This window comes from Oncorhynchus masou, unplaced genomic scaffold, assembly GCF_036934945.1.
Source record: "Oncorhynchus masou masou isolate Uvic2021 unplaced genomic scaffold, UVic_Omas_1.1 unplaced_scaffold_3751, whole genome shotgun sequence".
Taxonomy (NCBI): Eukaryota; Metazoa; Chordata; class Actinopteri; order Salmoniformes; family Salmonidae; genus Oncorhynchus; species Oncorhynchus masou.
Window position 1 is genome coordinate 12501 of NW_027010153.1, and position 22365 is coordinate 34865.

General features: G+C 41.4%; 1 pseudogene; it reads left to right on the plus strand.

The window, feature by feature from the left end:
* The window catches only part of LOC135534654 (integrin alpha-11-like), a 31198-nt pseudogene extending 9266 nt beyond the window's left edge, over nt 1-21932 (plus strand).
* The last annotated feature ends 433 nt before the right edge of the window (nt 21933-22365 follow it).

Genomic DNA, 22365 nt, shown 5'->3' on the forward strand with positions numbered 1-22365 from the left:
GAACACACACACACACTGGTATGCCTTTAATGGCCCATTTGATGGTGATGTTGTGCAGAGAAGAGAGAGTTACACCACACACCGTAACAACTAGCTGACATTCCTTCCAGATATTCTATGAGGAACAGGCTTTATGCTCCAGGGAGAAAGAAGCTGTGGAAGACAATTGTTGTTCAAGACAACTGGGCAATCCAAGGTGAACATAGGAGGTCAACACAAAGTGAAGCTGTGACAGACAGGAGAACATTAGGCTGAGTTAGCAATTATGACAATCCTCTACCACTGGGTTTAGTGAATACTCTGGGTTTCAGTAATGAATGATTGAATCATTTGGACTCAACAAGGCTGTGTGTGTGTGTGTGTGTGTGTGTGTGTGTGTGTGTGTGTGTGTGTGTGTGTGTGTGTGTGTGTGTGTGTGTGTGTGTGTGTGTGTGTGTGTGTGTGTGTGTGTGTGTGTGTGTGTGTGTGTGTGTGTGTGTGTGTGTGTGTGTGTTGTGTGTTGTGTGTTGTGTGTGTGTGTGTGTCCAGGTTACACAGTAACATCGGTGGTGTCGGCCAGGAACGGTCGGCTGTACGTGGCAGGGGCACCGCGGTTCAACCATACTGGCAAGGTCATCATCTTCACCCTGAAGAACACTGGTAACCTCACCATCCTGCACTCCCTCAAAGGACAACAGGTAGACTCAACAACTGGGCTTCCCAAACTCTCTTTTTAACTGGGGCCCTAAGACATGTCTACCACCTATTTAATTGACACAACACTATCCTGAGCCACAACCCAAGTCCTAAACTCCAACCATAAACTGAACAGTTACACAGTGGTATAACACACACTTACACTGGCATTACTCTCTCTTTAAAAGACATATGAAGATCATCCAAGACCCCGATATTCCCTTCTGCTCATGGACCCCACCCTTCTCAATCTGGTTCTCCCATCTCACCGTCTGAGTCCACCATGACAGTAGTCTTTCCAGTCCTTTTGTCAATCTGGCAACCCAGCCAGGACACAGCATCCATGATAGTCTGCGCTATGAAGTCTAGACAGCCTTCCCACGCCCCCATGTAGCCAACAACATTACACAGATCCCATGTGTTTCCCATCCCATTCCTGTCCCCCTTAATTCAAAACACACACATTCCATCTACATTGTGAATAAAAATAGAAAAACAAGCTTCCAGCTACAGTAAACAACACCAGCTAAGAGGATACTAAAGACAGAGAGATCCATAACAACACCAGCTAAGAGGATACTACAGACAGAGAGATCCATAACAACACCAGCTAAGAGGATACTACAGACAGAGAGATCCATAACAACACCAGCTAAGAGGATACTACAGACAGAGAGATCCATAACAACACCAGCTAAGAGGATACTACAGACAGAGATCCATAGCAACACCAGCTAAGAGGATACTACAGACAGAGAGATCCATAACAACACCAGTTAAGAGGATACTACAGACAGAGAGATCCATAACAACACCAGCTAAGACAATACTACAGACAGAGATATCCATAACAACACCAGCAAAGAGGATACTACAGACAGAGAGATCCATAACAACACCAGCTAAGAGGATACTACAGACAGAGAGATCCATAACAACACCAGTTAAGAGGATACTACAGACAGAGAGATCCATAACAACACCAGTTAAGAGGATACTACAGACAGAGATCCATAATAACACCAGCTAAGAGGATACTACAGACAGAGAGATCCATAACAACACCAGCAAAGAGGATACTACAGACAGAGAGATCCATAACAACACCAGCTAAGAGGATACTAAAAACAGAGAGATCCATAACAACACCAGCTAAGAGGATACTACAGACAGAGAGATCCATAACAACACCAGCTAAGAGGATAATACAGACAGAGAGATCCATAACAACACCAGCTAAGAGGATACTACAGACAGAGAGATCCATAACAACACCAGCTAAGAGAATACTAAAAACAGAGAGTTCCATAACAACACCAGCTAAGAGGATACTACAGACAGAGAGATCCATTACAACACTAGCTAAGAGGATACTAAAGACAGAGAGATCCATAACAACACCAACTAAGAGGATACTACAGACAGAGAGATCCATAACAACACCAGCTAAGAGGATACTACAGACAGAGAGATCCATAACAACACTCATTGAGAGGAACAGCCCTGGGTTCAAATACTATTTGACATCATTACAAAGACTATAGCTGGGCTTGACTGAGTTTGCCTGATGCAATGGAACGAATGGAATAGTTCCAAAAGTGTAAATCATTGGCAGTCCAGATATGCTAAAGAAAACGTTAAACGTATTTGAAAGGTTCAAATGGTATCTGAACCCAGGTCTGGTTGATAAAAGGCTGGGTTGTTTTGCGGCGCTAACTAGCCTCTACATGGAAACATCTGGGTCTGTTACCTGAACGATGATGATGACTGGAATGCTATGCTAATGAATGCTAATAACGTTTGCTGGGGAGGTTTTAATGATGTGGTCAAGGCATGTGGTGAAGGATGTGGTGAAGGACGTGTGATTGTGGGGATCTTAATGATGGTTGGTTAGCATGGTGCTTTTAGAGTCTGATGTGCCAGCTGGAGGAATGGGCTGGACCACATCTACTGAGTATGAAACACGGTGTGTTTACTCTGGATAAAAGTGTCTGCTGAATGACCAGACGATGATATTATTGTTGTTGATCCAGGGTGCTGATGGTCTGGATGTGTGGTTATATTTCAGATCGGGTCGTACTATGGAAGTGAGATCTCCCCAGTGGATATAGATGGTGACGGAGTAACAGACAACCTACTGGTGGCAGCTCCCATGTTCTTCAGTGGAGGCTGGGAGAAGGGCAAGGTGTACATCTACAGAGTGACTGAGCTGGTGGGTGGGCAGGCACACGCACACACACACACACACACACACACACACACACACACACACACGCATGCACACACGCACACACACACACATACATATACAGACACACGCACGCACGCACACACGCACGCACGCACGCACACACACACACATATACACACACACGCACGCACGCACGCACACACGCACGCACACATACGTGCACACACAGATACGCGCACTCACACACTCACTCACTCACTCACAGATGTACGAATGCTCACACACACACGTCACACTCGTGTGCACACACATTCACTTACACACACGCCCCAGGTCCCGTTACCAAACACACTTAAAACCAGGTCAGCACAGAATACGAAACACCTCGACCAGAACACATAGAGACAAACTATCCCAGCGCATTGTATTTACATTACAACACATCAGACCAGACCTTCCAGAGCCTTGATGGGTTAGTTAACCCACTGGTACAACAGTCTACCAGACGTTCCAGAGCCTTGATGGGTTAGTTAGCCCACTGGTACAACACAGTCTACTAGACGTTCCAGAGCCTTGATGGGTTAGTTAGCCCACTGGTACAACACAGTCTACTAGACGTTCCAGAGCCTTGATGGGTTAGTTAACCCACTGGTACAACACAGTCTACTAGACGTTCCAGAGCCTTGATGGGTTAGTTAACCCACTGGTACAACACAGTCTACTAGACGTTCCAGAGCCTTGATGGGTTAGTTAGCCCACTGGTACAACACAGTCTACTAGACGTTCCAGAGCCTTGATGGGTTAGTTAACCCACTGGTACAACACAGTCTACTAGACGTTCCAGAGCCTTGATGGGTTAGTTAACCCACTGGTACAACACAGTCTACTAGACGTTCCAGAGACTTGATGGGTTAGTTAACCCACTGGTACAACACAGTCTACTAGATGTTCCAGAGCCTTGATGGGTTAGTTAACCCACTGGTACAACACAGTCTACTAGACGTTCCAGAGCCTTGATGGGTTAGTTAACCCACTGGTACAACACAGTCTACTAGACGTTCCAGAGACTTGATGGGTTAGTTAACCCACTGGTACAACACAGTCTACTAGACGTTCCAGAGCCTTGATGGGTTAGTTAACCCACTGGTACAACACAGTCTACTAGACGTTCCAGAGCCTTGATGGGTTAGTTAACCCACTGGTACAACATCAACAGTCTACCAGACTTTTGGCACCAGCCGTCACACAGATGACATGAACAGCCTCCCTCCCTGTGCCAGCACGCCGTCTTGGTTGGTTAGTGTACAAGTGCACCGTAAACTCAGTAGGGAAGCATTCACTACATCAAACTGAATTAACAGCCTGGTATTTGGAGAAAGGGGCTTCTTAGTAGGTGGAAATGACTACAGAAGAATTCCTGTAGTTTTGAGACTCTCTCTCTCTCTGATTCTCTCTCTCTGATTCTCTCTCTCTGATTCTCTCTCTCTGATTCTCTCTCTCTGTTTCTCTCTCTCTCTGTTTCTCTCTCTCTCTGTTTCTCTCTCTCTGTTTTTCTCTCTCTATTTCTCTCTCTGTTTCTCTCTCTCTCTCTGTTTCTCTCTCTCTGTTTCTCTCTCTGTTTCTCTCTGTTTTTCTCTCTGTTTTTCTCTCTGTTTTTCTCTCTCTGTTTCTCTCTGTTTTTCTCTCTCTGTTTCTCTCTGTTTTTCTCTCTCTGTTTCTCTCTCTCTGTTTCTCTCTCCCTCTCTCCCTCTCTCTGTATCTCTCTCTCTCTCTCTCTGTTTCTCTCTTCCTCTCTGTTTCTCTCTGTTTCTCTCTCCCTCTATGTTTCTCTCTGTTTCTCTCTCTCTCTCTGTTTCTCTCTATCTCTCTCCCTGTTTCTCTCTGTTTCTCTCTGTTTCTCTCTCCCTCTCTCTCTGTTTCTCTCTCCCTCTCTCTCTGTTTCTCTGTTTCTCTCTCCCTCTCTCTGTTTCTCTCTCTCTCTCTCTGTTTCTCTCTCCCTCTCTCTGTTTCTCTGTTTCTCTCTCCCTCTCTCCCTCTCTCTGTTTCTCTCTGTTTCTCTCTCCCTCTCTCTCTCTCTCTCTCTCTCTCTCTCTCTCTCTTTCTCTCTTTCTCTCTCCCTGTTTCTCTTACCCTCTCTCTCTCTGTTTCTCTCTGTTTCTCTCTCTCTCTCTCTCTCTCAAATATACTATAAGGGGTACCTGTGGACTGATAAGTGCTTGATCATTAAGGTTCCCCAAACAAGAAAAAAAGACAAGGGATCCCCCAACTAAGGACACAAAAGGGGCGTTGTGTTTAGGTTAAAAATAAGTGACAGAGAGGTGGCCTTCCATTCTACCAATAAGCCACTGTGGAATGACAGTGATGGTCTCCCCATTCCCCATCCCACCACATGTTTCTAATGCTCCCCACTGAGTATGATCCTCTCTCTCTCTCTCACACACACACACACACACACACACACACACACACACACACACACACACACACACACACACACACACACACACACACACACACACACACACACACACACACACACACACACACACACACACACACACTCACACACACACACACACTCACACACACACACACACTCACACACACACACACACTCACACACACACACACTACCCTGTCCGCCTCTTTCCTTTTAAAAGACAACTGAAAAAAACAAGTGATCTAATGTTTCAGCCGTTCACAGGCTGTAGATTAGGGAGAAAGATGAGACAGACTGGAGAGTGATAATGTGTATGGCTGATGATGGCCTAAAATACTTGGCTCCCATACTTTCTTCATGCTGAGGGATTGTACCTTTTTCCAGACTGAGGATAAACCTAATTCTACTCCGACTGACTTTACACCCACTGTGAATACTCAAAGTTCCTCAGAAACATCCCTAAAGAAACATCCAGAAGCCTCGTTTGCCTTTGATCCTGTGACACTCGGATGAATCACCCATCCCTCATGTTGACAATGTTTTTGGGAAATCATATTTCCCCCTTGGGATAGAAAATGAGTTAAACCCTTCCCCTTGCGTGAGCAAAAACAATGCAGCTTGAGGTTTTCAGTTGATTTCAAATTCAAAACTCATAACTCCCCAGCTATTGTTTGTTAGTTACTTTGGTCTATTTATGTAAACAAAAACAAAGGTTTCCAACATGTTTTGTTTACTTTCCTAAATAAATTTGGAATAACAAATGAAAGCTTCTGTAAAGACTGAAGGGGAAAGTTAAAGACAACAATGTCTCTATGTCTCATTATGAGCTGTGTAAATAAATGGAGGACTGTCCATTTGAAGAAGATCATCGATGGATGACTGAGATATCCCAGAAGCCTGTGGGGTGGGGCTACCCGGCCGCAGCACAGGAGATAACAGATTTAGAACTTATAGTTTTTCTCAATTGCTAAAACACAATTTCTGAAACCTTGCTCCATTTCCTGAAAACATTAAACACAAAACCCCTCATCTTCAAGCACTATTTACATAACCTCTGACTCCTCTCGCAAAATGAAACATTCGCCTCAAAACAGTTTTACCTGTGTTCAAAATCAAACACTGCTCTCAAATCATAAACAAAGTGATCAAAATGATATACACTCTCAAGCAGTCAGTAAACAATACACCGAAAAATAGAAAACACATTGTTCAAAACATACAATTCTCAGGGAGAAGTACATTTTTAATCTAAAAAAATATTCATATTTTTCCGTCATTGTCTTTTGACGAACGAAAACATGTTCTATCATAGTAACTCAAAACTGATAGGAAATTACTACTCTGCTTTGCTCTTTGCAATTTTGTTTTTTGTTCTTCCTCCTCCTTGTACCCCTATTTTTACAGTACTGTACCCTGCATCTCACAAACTTGTCCTTTGTCTCTGTGATACTGTAATTCTTGTTCTTTGTTGATATGAACCTGCAACCAGTCCAAATCTATTGAGCAGTCAGTACTGTTAATAAATGGAAAGCACAATGTTCAGGGCCATACAATTTGTCCATTGTACAGTATACAGCCTACAATGCACTGTACTACAGCATACAGCCTACAATGCACTGTACTACACTATACAGCCTACAATGCACTGTACTACACTATACAGCCTACAATGCACTGTACTACAGTATACAGCCTACAATGCACTGTACTACAGTATACAGCCTACAATGCACTGTACTACAGTATACAGCCTACAATGCACTGTACTACAGTATACAGCCTACAATGCACTGTACTACAGTATACAGCCTACAATGCACTGTACTACAGTATACAGCCTACAATGCACTGTACTACAGTATACAGCCTACAATGCACTGTACTACAGTACACAGCCTACAATGCACTGTACTACAGTACACAGCCTACAATGCACTGTACTACACTATACAGCCTACAATGCACTGTACTACAGTACACAGCCTACAATGCACTGTACTACAGTACACAGCCTACAATGCACTGTACTACACTATACAGCCTACAATGCACTGTACTACAGTATACAGCCTACAATGCACTGTACTACAGTATACAGCCTACAATGCACTGTACTACAGTATACAGCCTACAATGCACTGTACTACAGTATACAGCCTACAATGCACTGTACTACAGTATACAGCCTACAATGCACTGTACTACAGTATACAGCCTACAATGCACTGTACTACAGTACACAGCCTACAATGCACTGTACTACAGTATACAGCCTACAATGCACTGTACTACAGTATACAGCCTACAATGCACTGTACTACAGTATACAGCCTACAATGCACTGTACTACAGTATACAGCCTACAATGCACTGTACTACAGTATACAGCCTACAATGCACTGTACTACAGTATACAGCCTACAATGCACTGTACTACACTATACAGCCTACAATGCACTGTACTACAGTATACAGCCTACAATGCACTGTACTACAGTATACAGCCTACAATGCACTGTACTACACTATACAGCCTACAATGCACTGTACTACAGTATACAGCCTACAATGCACTGTACTACACTATACAGCCTACAATGCACTGTACTACAGTATACAGCCTACAATGCACTGTACTACACTATACAGCCTACAATGCACTGTACTACAGTATACAGCCTACAATGCACTGTACTACACTATACAGCCTACAATGCACTGTACTACAGTATACAGCCTACAATGCACTGTACTACACTATACAGCCTACAATGCACTGTACTACAGTATACAGCCTACAATGCACTGTACTACACTATACAGCCTACAATGCACTGTACTACAGTATACAGCCTACAATGCACTGTACTACACTATACAGCCTACAATGCACTGTACTACAGTATACAGCCTACAATGCACTGTACTACAGTATACAGCCTACAATGCACTGTACTACAGTATACAGCCTACAATGCACTGTACTACAGTATACAGCCTACAATGCACTGTACTACAGTATACAGCCTACAATGCACTGTACTACAGTATACAGCCTACAATGCACTGTACTACAGTACACAGCCTACAATGCACTGTACTACAGTACACAGCCTACAATGCACTGTACTACAGTACACAGCCTACAATGCACTGTACTACAGTACACAGCCTACAATGCACTGTACTACAGTACACAGCCTACAATGCACTGTACTACAGTATACAGCCTACAATGCACTGTACTACAGTACACAGCCTACAATGCACTGTACTACAGTATACAGCCTACAATGCACTGTACTACAGTACACAGCCTACAATGCACTGTACTACAGTATACAGCCTACAATGCACTGTACTACAGTATACAGCCTACAATGCACTGTACTACAGTATACAGCCTACAATGCACTGTACTACAGTACACAGCCTACAATGCACTGTACTACAGTACACAGCCTACAATGCACTGTACTACAGTACACAGCCTACAATGCACTGTACTACAGTACACAGCCTACAATGCACTGTACTACAGTACACAGCCTACAATGCACTGTACTACAGTATACAGCCTACAATGCACTGTACTACAGTACACAGCCTACAATGCACTGTACTACACTATACAGCCTACAATGCACTGTACTACAGTACACAGCCTACAATGCACTGTACTACACTATACAGCCTACAATGCACTGTACTACAGTATACAGCCTACAATGCACTGTACTACAGTATACAGCCTACAATGCACTGTACTACAGTATACAGCCTACAATGCACTGTACTACAGTATACAGCCTACAATGCACTGTACTACAGTATACAGCCTACAATGCACTGTACTACAGTATACAGCCTACAATGCACTGTACTACAGTATACAGCCTACAATGCACTGTACTACAGTACACAGCCTACAATGCACTGTACTACAGTATACAGCCTACAATGCACTGTACTACAGTACACAGCCTACAATGCACTGTAATACAGTACACAGCCTACAATGCACTGTAATACAGTACACAGCCTACAATGCACTGTACTACAGTACACAGCCTACAATGCACTGTACTACAGTACACAGCCTACAATGCACTGTACTACAGTACACAGCCTACAATGCACTGTACTACAGTACACAGCCTACAATGCACTGTACTACAGTATACAGCCTACAATGCACTGTACTACAGTACACAGCCTACAATGCACTGTACTACAGTATACAGCCTACAATGCACTGTACTACAGTACACAGCCTACAATGCACTGTAATACAGTACACAGCCTACAATGCACTGTACTACAGTACACAGCCTACAATGCACTGTACTACAGGACACAGCCTACAATGCACTGTACTACAGTACACAGCCTACAATGCACTGTACTACAGTACACAGCCTACAATGCACTGTACTACAGTACACAGCCTACAATGCACTGTACTACAGTACACAGCCTACAATGCACTGTACTACAGTATACAGCCTACAATGCACTGTACTACAGTACACAGCCTACAATGCACTGTACTACAGTATACAGCCTACAATGCACTGTACTACAGTACACAGCCTACAATGCACTGTACTACAGTATACAGCCTACAATGCACTGTACTACAGTATACAGCCTACAATGCACTGTACTACAGTATACAGCCTACAATGCACTGTACTACAGTATACAGCCTACAATGCACTGTACTACAGTATACAGCCTACAATGCACTGTACTACAGTATACAGCCTACAATGCACTGTACTACAGTATACAGCCTACAATGCACTGTACTACAGTACACAGCCTACAATGCACTGTACTACAGTATACAGCCTACAATGCACTGTACTACAGTACACAGCCTACAATGCACTGTAATACAGTACACAGCCTACAATGCACTGTACTACAGTATACAGCCTACAATGCACTGTACTACAGTACACAGCCTACAATGCACTGTACTACAGTATACAGCCTACAATGCACTGTACTACAGTATACAGCCTACAATGCACTGTACTACAGTATACAGCCTACAATGCACTGTACTACAGTATACAGCCTACAATGCACTGTACTACAGTACACAGCCTACAATGCACTGTACTACAGTATACAGCCTACAATGCACTGTACTACAGTACACAGCCTACAATGCACTGTAATACAGTACACAGCCTACAATGCACTGTACTACAGTACACAGCCTACAATGCACTGTACTACAGTACACAGCCTACAATGCACTGTACTACAGTACACAGCCTACAATGCACTGTACTACAGTACACAGCCTACAATGCACTGTACTACAGTACACAGCCTACAATGCACTGTACTACAGTATACAGCCTACAATGCACTGTACTACAGTACACAGCCTACAATGCACTGTACTACAGTATACAGCCTACAATGCACTGTACTACAGTATACAGCCTACAATGCACTGTACTACAGTACACAGCCTACAATGCACTGTACTACAGTATACAGCCTACAATGCACTGTACTACAGTACACAGCCTACAATGCACTGTACTACAGTATACAGCCTACAATGCACTGTACTACAGTACACAGCCTACAATGCACTGTACTACAGTATACAGCCTACAATGCACTGTACTACAGTACACAGCCTACAATGCACTGTACTACAGTATACAGTCTACAATGCACTGTACTACAGTACACAGCCTACAATGCACTGTACTACAGTATACAGCCTACAATGCACTGTACTACAGTATACAGCCTACAATGCACTGTACTACAGTATACAGCCTACAATGCACTGTACTACAGTATACAGCCTACAATGCACTGTACTACAGTATACAGCCTACTATGCACTGTACTACAGTATACAGCCTACAATGCACTGTACTACAGTATACAGCCTACAATGCACTGTACTACACTATACAGCCTACAATGCACTGTACTACAGTATACAGCCTACAATGCACTGTACTACAATATACAGCCTACAATGCACTGTACTACAGTATACAGCCTACAATGCACTGTACTACAGTATACAGCCTACAATGCACTGTACTACAGTATACAGCCTACAATGCACTGTACTACAGTATACAGCCTACAATGCACTGTACTACAGTATACAGCCTACAATGCACTGTACTACAGTACACAGCCTACAATGCACTGTACTACAGTATACAGCCTACAATGCACTGTACTACAGTACACAGCCTACAATGCACTGTAATACAGTACACAGCCTACAATGCACTGTACTACAGTACACAGCCTACAATGCACTGTACTACAGTACACAGCCTACAATGCACTGTACTACAGTACACAGCCTACAATGCACTGTACTACAGTACACAGCCTACAATGCACTGTACTACAGTACACAGCCTACAATGCACTGTACTACAGTATACAGCCTACAATGCACTGTACTACAGTATACAGCCTACAATGCACTGTACTACAGTATACAGCCTACAATGCACTGTACTACAGTATACAGCCTACAATGCACTGTACTACAGTATACAGCCTACAATGCACTGTACTACAGTACACAGCCTACAATGCACTGTACTACAGTATACAGCCTACAATGCACTGTACTACAGTACACAGCCTACAATGCACTGTACTACAGTATACAGCCTACAATGCACTGTACTACAGTATACAGCCTACAATGCACTGTACTACAGTATACAGCCTACAATGCACTGTACTACAGTATACAGCCTACAATGCACTGTACTACAGTATACAGCCTACAATGCACTGTACTACAGTATACAGCCTACAATGCACTGTACTACAGTATACAGCCTACAATGCACTGTACTACACTATACAGCCTACAATGCACTGTACTACAGTATACAGCCTACAATGCACTGTACTACAGTATACAGCCTACAATGCACTGTACTACAGTATACAGCCTACAATGCACTGTACTACAGTACACAATACTAAAAGGGACAAAAATCAAAAGGAGTAAACATGTGATCAATGTTGCTCGAATTTCATCAGATATTTCCACTCTGTCTTCCTCTTCCTCCTCTTCTTCCTGTTTCTTGCACTACTCCTCCTCTTCCTCCTCGTCGCACCACCTCGCATACGCACTCGTCCTCGTCCTCTCACATTGTTTCTTCTATCCATTCTCAGACTTTCTCCTTCCCACCTTCAACAACCTGTTTGCTCTCTGAACTGGCTTATATTGGTTGTGTCGCATCATTTGAAACAGGTTATTTCAATTTTGAGTGGTTGTGTTCAATCAATGACATGTGTTCTCTATTTGTATTTGATTGTTGCCACTTGTGTTTACCAGTATGGATGACATGTGCATTAGAGTGCAGAATGTGTTTTGAGAATGAGAATGTGTTTAGAGTTTTGCTGAAAGTCTAAGTGAGATCTGAAAATTGTGTTTCACCATGTGAAATGGTGTAAGGTATTGACAACAGACTGTGTTTTACCATGTGAAATGGTGTAAGGTATTGACAACAGACTGTGTTTTACCATGTGAAATGGTTTAAGGTATTGACAACAGACTGTGTTTTACCATGTGAAATGGTTTAAGGTATTGACAACAGACTGTGTTTTACCATGTGAAATGGTTTAAGGTATTGACAACAGACTGTGTTTTACCATGTGAAATGGTTTAAGGTATTGACAACAGACTGTGTTTCACCATGTGAAATGGTTTAAGGTATTGACAACAGACTGTGTTTTACCATGTGAAATGGTTTAAGGTATTGACAACAGACTGTGTTTTACCATGTGAAATGGTTTAAGGTATTGACAACAGACTGTGTTTCACCATGTGAAATGGTTTAAGGTATTGACAACAGACTGTGTTTTACCATGTGAAATGGTTTAAGGTATTGACAACAGACTGTGTTTTACCATGTGAAATGGTTTAAGGTATTGACAACAGACTGTGTTTTACCATGTGAAATGGTTTAAGGTATTGACAACAGACTGTGTTTTACCATGTGAAATGGTTTAAGGTATTGACAACAGACTGTGTTTTACCATGTGAAATGGTTTAAGGTATTGACAACAGACTGTGTTTTACCATGTGAAATGGTTTAAGGTATTGACAACAGACTGTGTTTTACCATGTGAAATGGTTTAAGGTATTGACAACAGACTGTGTTTTACCATGTGAAATGGTTTAAGGTATTGACAACAGACTGTGTTTTACCATGTGAAATAGTTTAAGGTATTGACAACAGACTGTGTTTTACCATGTGAAATGGTTTAAGGTATTGACAACAGACTGTGTTTTACCATGTGAAATGGTTTAAGGTATTGACAACAGACTGCATAATTAGCTAAATGAAGAGAACTTAGTTCAGCCAATGGGGTTTAGTGTTTTAGCAATTGAGAACAACTGTAACTCCATTTCCTTAGCCACTATGTCTGTTGTTGATGGATTCCGCTTGTGCATTTGTTTTTCAAGGTTTTTCAACCAAAGACTCTTTAGGTACAGAGTAACAAAGAGAATCCTACCAACCAGTAGGGGAAACATTGGCAAAAACATAATTGAATATACATGCACATGACACAACCTTTACCTACAGTACCCTCTATCCCGTGTATCAGAAATATTCCAAAATGACATCCTATTTCCTTCTTCAGAATCGTTTCGTCCTGGAGGGAGCGTTGGAGATCCAGGACCATGGTCAGAACGCTCGGTTCGGCTCCTCGCTGGCCCCGGCCCCTGACCTGAACGGGGACGGCTTCAACGACGTGGTGGTGGGGGCTCCTCTGGAGGATGACCACAGAGGAGCCATCTACGTCTTCTTCAGCCAACGCAACAGGATTCTGCGGAAATACAAACAGAGGATAGCTGCGGTAGACATCGCTAGTGGCCTGCGCTACTTTGGCCGTAGTATCCATGGCAGTATGGACATGAATGAGGATGGCCTGGTGGACTTGGCCGTGGGGTCCCTGGGGGCAGCCGTGCTTCTATGGTAGGTCACTTAGATATTAACAGGTGTTCTACTGTTCCTCTGGTAGGTCACTTAGATATTAACAAGTGTTCTAATGTTCCTCTGGTAGGTCACTTAGATATTAACAAGTGTTCTAATGTTCCTCTGGTAGGTCACTTAGATATTAACAAGTGTTCTACTGTTCCTCTAGTAGGTCACTTAGATATTAACAGGTGGTCTACTGTTCCTCTGGTAGGTCACTTAGATATTAACAAGTGTTCTACTGTTCCTCTGGTAGGTCACTTAGATATTAACAAGTGTTATACTGTTCCTCTGGTAGGTCACTTAGATATTAACAAGTGTTCTACTGTTCCTCTGGTAGGTCACTTAGATATTAACAAGTGTTCTACTGTTACTCTTAGATATTAACAAGTGTTCTACTGTTACTCTTAGACATTAACAAGTGTTCTACTGTTCCTCTGGTAGGTCACTTAGATATTAACAGGTGTTCTAATGTTCCTCTGGTAGGTCACTTAGACATTAACAAGTGTTCTACTGTTTCTCTGGTAGGTCACTTAGATATTAAGTGTTCTACTGTTCCTCTTAGATATTAACAAGTGTTCTACTGTTTCTATGGTACTGTATGTATCCCGAGCATATAATAACCACATTTATGATAACACTGTGTATGGTTCATCTGCAGGTCTCGCAGTGTCATCCGAATTCACGCCAACATCAGGTTTGAACCCAGCAAGATCAACGTCTTTGTGAAGGACTGTGAGAGGGGAGGCAAGGACGTGACCTGCATGTCAGCCATAGTGTGTCTAAACGTCACCGCCCGGACAGCCATACTTCCTACACAGGAAGTGGGTGAGTGTTCAAAAATGACCAATTGAGTCACGTTATAGACTATAATGTAGCCTGCATCCTTCTATTGATTATAACTTCAGTGAGTCACGTTATAGACTATAATGTAGCCTACATCCTTCTATTGACTATAACTTCAGTGAGTCATGTTATAGACTATAATGTAGCCTACATCCTTCTATTGTTTATAACTTCAGTGAGTCACGTTATAGACTATAATGTAGCCTGCATCCTTCTATTGATTATAACTTCAGTGAGTCACGTTATTGACTATAATGTAGCCTGCATCCTTCTATTGATTATAACTTCAGTGAGTCACGTTATAGACTATAATGTAGCCTGCATCCTTCTACTGTTTATAACTTCAGTGAGTCACGTTATAGACTATAATGTAGCCTACATCCTTCTATTGATTATAACTTCATTGAGTCACGTTGTAGACTATAATGTAGCCTGCATCCTTCTACTGTTTATAACTTCAGTGAGTCACGTTATAGACTATAATGTAGCCTGCATACTTCTACTGTTTATAACTTCAGTGAGTCACGTTATAGACTATAATGTAGCCTGCATCCTTCTACTGTTTATAACTTCAGTGAGTCACGTTATAGACTATAATGTAGCCTGCATCCTTCTATTGATTATAACTTCAGTGAGTCACGTTATAGACTATAATGTAGCCTGCATCCTTCTACTGATTATAACTTCAGTGCCAGAGATGTCAGATTGACTCCAACTACCTTGAGATATTGCTGATGTTGCTGAACTCTTTCTCTGCGCTTCTCATAATATGGGTTCTGTTTAAGCCGCCCACTGCTTACTGCTTTTATGGGGATGAGAACTGAACAAATAAAACTGGATTCATCTTAATGGAAGATCACTGTTGTTCGTTCACTGTACAGTCAGCAGAGGACCTCAATGTCTTTCAGGCAAAACTGACATCTTGATTAACTCTACTGTTGATCTCCTACTGTTCTATGTTTGAAGCAAAGCTTAGCCTTTCCAAGACTGTTTTATGTTTAGAGCAAAGCTTTCCAAGACTGTTCTATGTTTAGAGCAAAGCTTAGCCTTTCCAAGCTTGCTACACATTGGCTAAGGATCAAGTCAGCACTAGAAGTAATGCAGTTCAGAGACTCATAGTTGTAATCATGATCCAAACGTGTATTGCTCAATGTCTCTGCTTGGTTGTTGTTGAGTCAGTCAGACCGCTCTGTTGTTGGCTCACTAAGTGAAAGGGTGATGGCTTCTTGCCCCGGAGCAGAGCCACAGGAAAATGTTTCCTCGCTATCAGTGACAGTTTAGGACATCATTCTAGAGTGGTTACGGACATGCTAAGCCAACTGCTACATCTGATGAGAACTGATGTGGATTATCCTAGCCTCTGACTGTTAAGTAGCCTAGCATACTGTATGTAAATTGCCCTCCGAATAGTATGCATTCTGTCCACTCTACTCATTGAATTTCTATGGTGGCAATATAATCAGGCTGATGGTTGTCAGGCTGTGGATAACCCGACATGGCTACCCCACACTTCAGAATCTCCTTGGAGACCGTTTCGGTTGCCATGGCTCTGAGGTGTTGAATCACCGACAGTGACCCACCCGTGCTCTGACACAAGGTATCTCTGGTCACAATTTGTTTTAAAGGTTGAGGCCTGTTGGCTCAGGTTTTCCCCCTTGTGTGGGACTATAGGAGTCAGGCTAAGGAGGCAGGCTAAGGAGGCAGACTAAGGAGGCATTGAGGCATAGATGTTTCTGGTTAACCTCCCAACTTCCCGCCATCTTTGTCACATATGTTGGACGGGCCAAACTAATAGGAAGAAGGCTCAGAAAGTTATCTTGTCCTCCGCCGGGACGGTTGGACATTTAGGGGAAACTGAACAGTGGGAACACATTGATTTAATTTCCCCTCATTATCATGTCTGGTCTAGTAACATCTGTCAGATGTGCTGCTGCTGCTGCTGGGGCTGCAAGTCTGTTGTTGTCAACTGTCCAAGGAAGACTAAACTTTGAAAAAAGAGATATCTCCAAATGTACTTATTAAGGTAACATGCTTTCAACTTTAAGCAGCATCTGATGGAAATGGAAAGAGCATGTGTTCAATATCCACTGAAGTAGCTATCAACTTTAATAGATACAGTAGTTGCTGTGGTAATCAAACAATCAGACTTGCTAGTTTAGCTAACCAAACCATCAGTTCTAGCTTGCCATTATGAAAATTGAATTCAACAATGCCAATGTTTTCAATTGAACTTTTGCTTTTAAAAAGCAGCTCAAATATAGAACATGTAAGAATGAACTATAGCCATTGAATTCTACCGTGAAAATATACCATACGTTATAGGGAAATAATGCACACTCTAGAATGCCTTTCAAGCCAATCAGAAAGGAGCATTCAACAATGCCATGGCATAATGGAGAGAGTAGGTATGAGGTATGGGAGACCAGGGTACTCTCCAGTTGGCATGCTCAGTCGGGTAATGTGTATGAGCTCTGCATTTTATGGTATTTTCCCCAAGCTATTAAAGCAGTGTAATAAATAACGTGCCTCTTAAACAGTGTGGGTTGGAAATGAATCACTTCCAAAGCCATATGGCTCAAGAGGTCTAGTCAACTCTCTCAACTCCACAGTATTCACTCATTCAAATGTCCTCAACTGAGACGTTGTTTCAGTTCCTTGACGGTGGCTCTTGTATTTTGTCCAAGTGTCTTTTTTGTAATGTAATCTGTGCTGCTTCTGGTCATTACTTTATAGAAAATAAAGTATTGATGTATAGAACATGTTTCCAACATCCCTCTTTCTTCATCTCTCTAGCTATCACTTACAACACCACCATTGGGGAGCGCCGATTCAACCCCAGAGCCATAATGGACGACCCTGATAAACTGCTGTTTCGAAACCTGACCCTGCTTTCTGGAGAGGAGACCTGTCAACACATCTACTTCCATGTCATGGTGAGCACTGACTGAACTCTAGCTGAATTCCAAATCAACTAGACTCTAACCTATCCGGGAGATCTGAGATTATTGGATAGGTGGAAGCAATATGACTACTATACATACAGCCAATCAGAAGGTAAGATAGAGACTTGAGATGGTATTATCCAGAGCCATGTATTTAGATAATTGGGACAACTTTTATAATTGTAAATATTATAATTCTAGACATTCAGACATTCAGCATAGCAATACTGAAATATTCCCCTATGTAATGTTAATGGGGGAGGGGGAGGGAACATGGTCAATTCATAATGCAGAAACCTCAATGTCCTGACAATCTAAATACATGCCTCTGGTTTATTCCTAACATTATAACGTTTCCTATCCTATCATTATGTTTCCTGTTCTATCCTATCATTATGTTTCCTATTCTATCCTATCATTATGTTTCCTATTCTATCCTATCATTATGTTTCCTATTCTATCCTATCATTATGTTTCCTATTCTATCCTATCATTATGTTTCCTATTCTATCCTATCATTACGTTTCCTATTCTATCCTATCATTACGTTTCCTATTCTATCCTATCATTGTAACGTTTCCTATTCTATCCTATCATTATGTTTCCTATTCTATCCTATCATTACGTTTCCTATTCTATCCTATCATTGTAACGTTTCCTATTCTATTCTATCATTATAATGTTTCCTATTCTATCCTATCATTATGTTTCCTATTCTATCCTATCATTACGTTTCCTATTCTATCCTATCATTACGTTTCCTATTCTATCCTATCATTGTAACGTTTCCTATTCTATCCTATCATTATGTTTCCTATTCTATCCTATCATTACGTTTCCTATTCTATCCTATCATTGTAACGTTTCCTATTCTATCCTATCATTACGTTTCCTATTCTATCCTATCATTACGTTTCCTATTCTATCCTATCATTGTAACGTTTCCGATTCTATCCTATCATTGTAACGTTTCCTATTCTATCCTATCATTACATTTCCTATTCTATCCTATCATTGTAACGTTTCCTATTCTATCCTATCATTATGTTTCCTATTCTATTCTATCATTACGTTTCCTATTCTATCCTATCATTACGTTTCCTATTCTATCCTATCATTATGTTTCCTATTCTATCCTATCATTATGTTTCCTATTCTATCCTATCATTATAACGTTTCCTATTCTATCCTATCATTGTAACGTTTCCTATTCTATTCTATCATTATAATGTTTCCTATTCTATCCTATCATTATGTTTCCTATTCTATCCTATCATTATGTTTCCTATTCTATTCTATCATTATGTTTCCTATTTAATCCTATCATTATGTTTCCTATTCTATCCTATCATTATAACGTTTCCTATCCTAACATTATAACGTTTCCTATCCTATCATTATAATGTTTCCTATTCTATCCTAACATTATAACGTTTCCTATCCTAACATTATAACGTTTCCTATCCTAACATTATAACGTTTCCTATCCTATCATTATAATGTTTCCTATTCTATCCTAACATTATAACGTTTCCTATCCTAACATTATAACATTTCCTATCCTATCATTATAACGTTTCCTATCCTATCATTATAACGTTTCCTATTCTATCCTATCGTTATAACGTTTCCTATTCTATCATTATAACGTTTCCTATTCTATCCTATCATTATAACGTTTCCTATTCTATCCTATCATTATAACGTTTCCTATTCTATCCTATCGTTATAACGTTTCCTATTCTATCCTAACATTATAACATTTCCTATTCTATCATTATAATGTTTCCTATTCTATCCTATCATTATAACGTTTCCTATCCTATCCTAACATTATAACGTTTCCTATCCTATCATTATGTTTCCTATTCTATCCTATCATTATGTTTCCTATTCTATCCTATTATAACGTTTCCTATTCTATCCTAACATTATAATGTTTCCTATCCTATCATTATGTTTCCTATTCTATCCTATCATTATGTTTCCTATTCTATCCTATCATTATGTTTCCTATTCTATCCTATTATAACGTTTCCTATTCTATCCTAACATTATAACATTTCCTATCCTATCATTATAACGTTTCCTATCCTATCCTAACATTATAACGTTTCCTATCCTATCATTATGTTTCCTATTCTATCCTATCATTATGTTTCCTATTCTATCCTATTATAACGTTTCCTATTCTATCCTAACATTATAACGTTTCCTAGTCTATCCTATCATTATAACGTTTCCTATCCTATCCTAACATTATAACGTTTCCTATCCTATCATTATGTTTCCTATTCTATCCTATCATTATGTTTCCTATTCTATCCTATTATAACGTTTCCTATTCTATCCTATCATTATGTTTCCTATTCTATCCTATCATTATGTTTCCTATTCTATCCTATTATAACGTTTCCTATTCTATCCTAACATTATAACATTTCCTATTCTATCCTATCATTATAACGTTTCCTATCCTATCCTAACATTATAACGTTTCCTATCCTATCATTATGTTTCCTATTCTATCCTATCATTATGTTTCCTATTCTATCCTATTATAACGTTTCCTATTCTATCCTAACATTATAACGTTTCCTATCCTATCATTGTTTCCTATTCTATCCTATCATTATGTTTCCTATTCTATCCTATTATAACATTTCCTATTCTATCCTATCATTATAAAGTTTCCTATTCTATCCTATCATTATAAAGTTTCCTATTCTATCCTATCATTGTGTTTCCTATTCTATCCTATTATAAAGTTTCCTATTCTATCCTAACATTATAACGTTTCCTATCCTATCATTATAATGTTTCCTATTCTATCCTATCATACAGTTGTAATAATGCTGATCCTCCCCACGTGTTGTTGATCCAGGAGACCACGGACTATGTGAGGCCCATCGTGTTCACTGTGGCAGTGGCACTGCAGGATCCCGACCAGGGCCCTGCGCTGGACGACACCTGGCCCACCACCTTCAGGACTGAGGTGAGATACACACATCTGACCACTGACCATCATCACTTCTTATGCAATCACTGATTAGAAATGTCTGGACAGGTAAAACAAAAACATTTGCTGGAACCTTCTGTTCATCTGTCCAATCATATCTAATCAGTGATCACTTCAAGGAAGCGATGAAGAAAGGAAGCGCTTTGAGCGGGTCACATGACTGCTTGACCTGACCACTAACCAGTCGTCTCCTTGTTTAGCTCTTAGTCTACAGCTTTATGAGTGGTATTGTAGCGATTAAGGGGAACATCCAGGGGCTTGAACCAGTGACACTATGGTTTGCAGGGCAAGCATAGTACTCGCTGTACCATAAAGGTCCAGACCTCTTGGCATAGCCGTACTATGATATGGATTGTAACTGAGTATCTCTCGCTTTACTAGCTTCCCTTCTGGAATGGCTGTGATGAGGACGACCGCTGTACACCAGGCCTGTCCTTACAGAGTACAACTGACCTGCTGTCTTGGAGGTGAGCGCACACACACACACACACACACACACACACACACACACACACACACACACACACACACACACACACACACACACACACACACACACAGAGAGATCAGAATTGATTGATTTCTCCCCCTCCCCCCACAGGCAGTTCTGTGGGAATGCAGTCCACTCCAGGGGTGCGATGTGTCGACGTCTGTCCGAAGGAGGGGCGGAGGGTCAGAGCGAGTGATGGAGGGATCGAGGAGGAGGATGGTGGTGGACGTTCGTCTGGAGAATAGAGGAGAAAACGCCACGGAGTACCGCCTCAACATCACCTACACTCCTAACCTACGATTCTCTAGTCTCATAGTCAAGGTGATGATTCATAGTAGACAGTACATTGGATTTTAAAGACCAATATTCCAGGACCCAAAGACTATAGTGCACAATACAGTCCAATAAATGGCAGTACAGTAGACAACAGTACACCAGTATACCAGTACCGCAGACACCAGTACACCAGTACACCAGTATACCAGTACTGCAGACACCAGTACACCAGTACAGCAGACACCAGTATACCAGTACCGCAGACACCAGTATACCAGTACCGCAGACACCAGTATACCAGTACCGCAGACACCAGTACAGTACACCAGTACCGCAGACACCAGTATACCAGTACGCAGACACCAGTAACGCAGACACCAGTATACCAGTACTGCAGACACCAGTATACCAGTACCGCAGACACCAGTATACCGCAGACACCAGACACCAGTACACCAGTACCGCAGACACCAGTATA